This window comes from Limulus polyphemus, unplaced genomic scaffold (assembly GCF_000517525.1).
Source record: "Limulus polyphemus unplaced genomic scaffold, Limulus_polyphemus-2.1.2 Scaffold10, whole genome shotgun sequence".
NCBI lineage: Eukaryota > Metazoa > Arthropoda > Merostomata > Xiphosura > Limulidae > Limulus > Limulus polyphemus.
The window spans coordinates 234,598-240,378 of record NW_013665620.1 but is presented as its reverse complement, the minus strand read 5'-3'; the positions used below and the strand labels follow the sequence as shown (position 1 = coordinate 240,378).

Here is a 5,781-nt window from a genome sequence, read left to right as displayed (position 1 = left end):
ATTATTGAAGAATTTCATTTATAAACATCCAACTCAAAGTAAAATATGACCTTTAAGTTTCTTGTTCAAAACTTTCTTGCAGTAACTTTCATTTTTGTACTATACTGTAAAAAACTGGTGTTAAAAACACAGAAAACAAATGTGTTAGATGATGCACAATCTTTGTGATGAATTTTATACGCTATAGACACACACAAAAATGTTAGTAATTTAATATATCGCATAACAAAAGTTAAAAGTCAAATGATGCATAAAAATATTTTAAAAATTACTTTAGATCAAGAGTGATTCGTTTCGACCACGTGTTATCCCTGAACGGTTCAAACCGAATCTCGTCATAAAAACGTGATTCATGACATAATAATCTAATTAAATGAAGATACTTTTGAACTAAAAATCTCACCTCATTTGTGTTGATAGAAAACACAAAAACTTGTGTGTTAATATTGCTACAAAAACCTGTTGTGTTATAGTTCACACAAGCCTGTGCTTGGGGAACACAAATTGTGGTGTTGTGAAAAATACAAGTTGTGTGATAATGTACAACTTTTTACAGTGTAGGATCACTTCGAGTTGACTTGTACTTACGCCCAAGTGTCTACTGGATACAGAAAGTTTTCTTACAGAAGTAATATTTTACAAATGTATGATAAAACGAATGACGATAATGGTATTGGTATTTTCAGTCTGAAACTAGTTAATCACCTAGGTCAGCGACCCCTTTCGTTCAAATATAGACATCTCTAATACTGAACTACTGACAAGAGGAAAGGCGGTTAGTCAGAAGTCCGCCGCCACAAAGACCTAATCCAAGATGGAGTCAAATAAAGGAACTGACTATCATTTTTATTACGGAATCATAGCAGAAAGTACGAAACGTGTTCAGTAGCATCGTGGTACGAATCTTGGACCCGGAATGCTAGCCACTAAGTCATATCCAGACATAACAAATATTTAAATATAACCATTTTCCAAATACTCCAGTTTGTTTTGTCGTTAGTATCCTTGTTCCTGAACTACATAAAGACCGCCTTTAGCAACAGGGTAGTCTACTTTTAGAGATGCTAAAAGAGTGTGGTCTGGAAACAACAAGTAAAACACACACTAATCTAGAAGAGTATCTGATCAGAATAGAAGAGCAGGAAAAGTGATTTGGGGTTATCTTTTCTCTGTTAAATTTATTAACTATATTAATACTTATGAAAGAAAACTGTCATTTATCATATACAAATTAGAGAACATTAACAATTAAAAACATGGATAGGAGTAGCTGTCAGTCAGAAAAAAAACATATTATGTACTGAAGGCTGTTAATGATTTGAGAGATATTTATGGTAGATGAATGTTTTCTATACAATTTGTCCCCTTTTGGCTTAGCAGTAAGTTTAAGGGATCATAACTCTAAAGTGCGGGATTCGATCTCTGCGATGTGGGCACAATAGAGACAGGCTATTATACGTATACATATGCTTAACAACCACTAAACAGTTTATAGTTTTGTTAAACTTCTTTTAAGACTGTCTGAATATATGTTCCTCATTTTCATCCAACTATATCATCGGTTCATCGTCAATAGTATATTATTTATGAATTTTCAACTGCACAGAAATAAAATCGCTCTCCAAACACGGACGGATTTTTGCTGAAAGGTGGGCTGATCTTTCTTTTGTAATACAGCATGAAGCACGTGTGTTCACGCACTAAGTGCTACGTTCTTTTGCTCACACACAAAAAAAATCCCAAAATATTTTTTGCTAAGGTTAACCAGTTTTAAGGAAATGAAACTGTCGATTTAACAAATCGTTTTCCGTTTCTGTAGCGTACGTTTCTAAATTCTAAAAAAAAACTTTCAAATATTCACGAAAAGATTTCCTCTTTCCTATATTCTCTAACTTTCTTTAATGTATTGTATGTTCACTTGAGTTATCTTTAACGTTTAGGTAAACATTTTATCTCTGTTTTCTTAACACATAGAATCATATATGTGACTGTGATCAGTTATAGAATTACCTACTTTGAATCGTTTGGTGAGAGATATTTCGCCTTCTGTACGGGAATGATGACCCCAGAAAGTCTTCGCTGAAAGAATATTTATAATAACATTTTACAAAAGGTTCATTCCGTTTTCTATTGAGAATATATATGACTGAAACCTCTTTCAAACCAAAGTCAAGATTTAATGCTTCTTAACCTAAAATATTAGCATAGACAATTCTTAGAATAAATAACCAACTGACTAAAGAAGTTGTGTAAATTAAGCTCAAGAATAAACCTCAGTTCCATTAAATTGTAAAATTGATATAATAGTGGAAAGAAATACACTTAAACCTCACAACGTTTTACATTTTCACACGTTACAGAATACACTAGAACACTTTTTTAAAACTTTATTGGAGTATTCTTCGAAAAAGTATGAAGAATACGTATAATAATTTATTTCCAAAAATTAGACAACAATTTCGTGTTCACTTCATTTGTGTACAGCTGTTGCCTTCGCTGCTATAAAATTGTCTGTCGTATCTAAAGAAATATTTAATATTGAAATTCGAAGGTAATCTGTAATTATAATCTTGAAGTAGGCCTAAATCTATTGTTTTTTATGTTTGTTCTCTGTGATTCTGGTTGAGCTTCAGGGCTAATAAGTCTTAAATTTGTGTTTTTTTTCGTGGAAAGTTGGTTGTGTAACATGGTGGAGCTCAAACAAGCGAGTCTTTGTTTTGTGCTGCGGATTCTGTACGCTTTCTTTACTTTACTTTACTATGAAACAGATTTAATTTTCTTGGGATCACCTTTAGTTTTGACCTTATACATTTAACCTCATAAAATTATAGCTGATCGTTCATTTTTTTTTAATTCATGGATTTCGTTAAATTCATTATTAGAAGACTTTGGAAGGCCTGATAGCAGTTGCAAACAAACTAAATAAGTAAATCCCCTTTAAATGAATACTATATTTTCTATAATCGATTGTATATTGTTGCGATGACAACTACAATATATACGAAACATTATTGCAAACCAATGAAAAATAGTATGGGTGAAAAGTGCCAAATCAATTTTAATACAATAATATCTCAATATAATGATTCAATGTAAAGTATTTGTAATCTTACTTTTTAGTTTACAGATTTCGGATCGAAGGAAATGTGTACTTTCAAAAGTAAGGAATTGCATACCATTGTGTGTTATCTAACATTTTCAGGCTTTCTAACCATCTTATAGAGCAGTTAAGGTACTTTTATGTTCCCGCCTGTGTTCTATTGAATTCTGTAGCATTTATGTTTGAGTTGGTTTACTTTCTCTTTCCTCAGCTTATTAATTATGCTTAGCGTAAGTCTAAATGCCATTAATTGTAGTTTTGTCTAATTTATTTCATTATTTTCATTGGAAATTAGTTTAATTGTCATACTAATATGTTATTGTTTAGTTGTACAATTATATGTACCGTTGTTATTATACCATGTACATTTTTCACACAAAAAGTTTATTTCATAGATATACACTCTGTAGTGATTTAGGTAAACAAAACTGTTTTGTTTAAATTGTGGGTTATCTGTGAGACTATATATATATATAGACTTTCAATATAACAACTTGATTCTTGAAAAAAATTGATTTCCATCAATAACCAGAAACTCAAGTGTATATATTCAGGTTAAATAGATAACTACGAAACCTCATATGGTGTTTCTTGATGATGAATGTTATGTGAATATAATATTACAAATTAAATTCTAACTTTGACTTAATATGTGTCTGCGAATTCGTGAATGTAAGCCATTTTATCAACCTATTCTGGAATTATACCTGCCATCAATTGCCCCCCCCCCCCTTGGAAAACGTAACTGAAAAGGGTGGATTCTGTAATAAAGCCGTTCACTACTCTGGTTGTTAAAGGCACAGATCAATCTTCTTTTCTTTTCATTTTGAGGGAAAATAACTGTCTTTCTATAAACTAGTGTTTTATTATTATGTTTTTATAGTCAGACTGAGTTATGTAACTATAGAGAATGTTACATGAATTATTAAAATTACAAAGATTCGTTAGAGCAAAAAAGAACAAACAAACGAAACCATATTTAACTATTAGGTTTAAAAAGCCCCATAAAGTTTTCACTGAGAAATTTAGAACACTACAAAAATAAAATAATATTACATAGTAAATCCTAATAAAAATATAAACTTTTACAATAAGACTATTGTATGTACTGAATTAAATACAGGTACACAATAGACAAAGTATATTTACTTTATAAAATAATACACTTATCTATGGCACCATTCAATTTGTATAATGTAATAGAATCAGTATAACACATAATCTTATGTCATTAAATATTAAATACTTTTCTAATTCAGTAAAGTATAGACGTATCTATATCAATCCTTAAGAAGACTTAAGTTGTAATACTGATTAAATAGCTAACTCAGTTAAAAAAAAAGTATTTACCTTCTTCAAATCGCTACGTGCCAAATGTGCGGAGACAACGAGCAATCTTACGTTGGATAATTTTTTTTCATTTAGAATCAAATCATACAGGAGTGCTGCAGGACCTGGCTTACACTTACTAGTAAAATTATACTGGACACAACTTTATTTTATGAAAACAGTTTAAACAAAAGAGGAAAATTAAGTATGTTGCTAAGAATAATGAAATAAAATTTTGATTTTCTCGCTAAACAGTTAGAATTATTAATAACAGAGAAGTTACTTGTGGTCTCTTTCCGAGTAACTCTTGTACTGTCAGGTATTCGGATTTATTTGCTAGAATCTAGCGACGATCTCCCAGAATTCTTTGCGTCATACACTACACCCTTCTTGCTATGTGAAAGGAGAGAGTAAATCAATATTGAAGCTGGACCACGTGATTTGACAAAATTGCCTTTTTTAGTGAAGTTTTCAGGGATAATAGAAAATATTACACTTCATCTGACCTAGAAGAAACTCACAGCTTAGTGAATGACACCTCAGGAATTATGGGATTAGCTCATCGTCCAAGAACTAACATTAGAACAGGTTTGAACAAAATATTTGCTCAAGTGCACAGACACACACACACACACATATAGATATATACAATAAAAATTTGTTAGCAAATTTTAACTTTGAGTTGGATGTTTATAAATGAAATTCTTCAATAATGATTGAACAGAATAGTAAATATCTTTAGATAAAACATCTTCATATTGTACTTTGAGTTAGATGTTTATAAATGAAATTCTTCAATAATGATTGAACAGAATAGTAAATATCTTTAGATAAAACATCTTCATATTGTACTTTGAGTTGGATGTTTATAAATGAAATTCTTCAATAATGATTGAACAGAATAGTAAATATCTTTAGATAAAACATCTTCATATTTTACTTTGAGTTGGGTATTTATAAATGAAATTCTTCAATAATGATTGAACAGAATAGTAAATATCTTTAGATGAAACATCTTCAGAGTTATGCTTCCGCATATACTTAGGTTGGATGCATTATAGAGAAACGACTTTGGAGTCTCACGAAATTGTTACAGTCCATGTCACCACGTATGGTCAAGCTTTATCTGACGACCGTGCATCTTGACAATAGCCCCGCAGCGTCGTAGTTTCCATTGTAAAAATGTTATGTTTAGAGCACACCTCCCTGCAGCTTCCCTTAGTCTATCTAATGTACAGTACCTTTCGCAGAAATCCATCCATAGGCGCTGCGTCATGCGGCTTGACTGATAAGTGTTCATATGAAAGGGCATGAATGCCCGTTTCATTTTCCAGCTGCTTGAGGTGTGATAC

The 5,781-nt window shown here is 31.3% G+C and overlaps 1 protein-coding gene across 2 annotated transcripts in view; it reads right to left on the bottom strand.

Moving 5' to 3' along the window:
* LOC111085007 overlaps window positions 1-4,724 on the bottom strand; it is a 60,767-nt gene extending 56,043 nt beyond the window's left edge. For both annotated transcript variants that reach the window (XM_022381916.1, XM_022381920.1), the window contains exons 1-2: window positions 4,451-4,724; window positions 2,015-2,079 (exon numbers count right to left, since the gene is read on the bottom strand). The gene's annotated coding sequence lies outside the window, so the exon portion shown is untranslated. The remainder of the gene's footprint in view (window positions 1-2,014; window positions 2,080-4,450) is intronic.
* Between the last annotated feature and the right edge of the window lie 1,057 nt (window positions 4,725-5,781).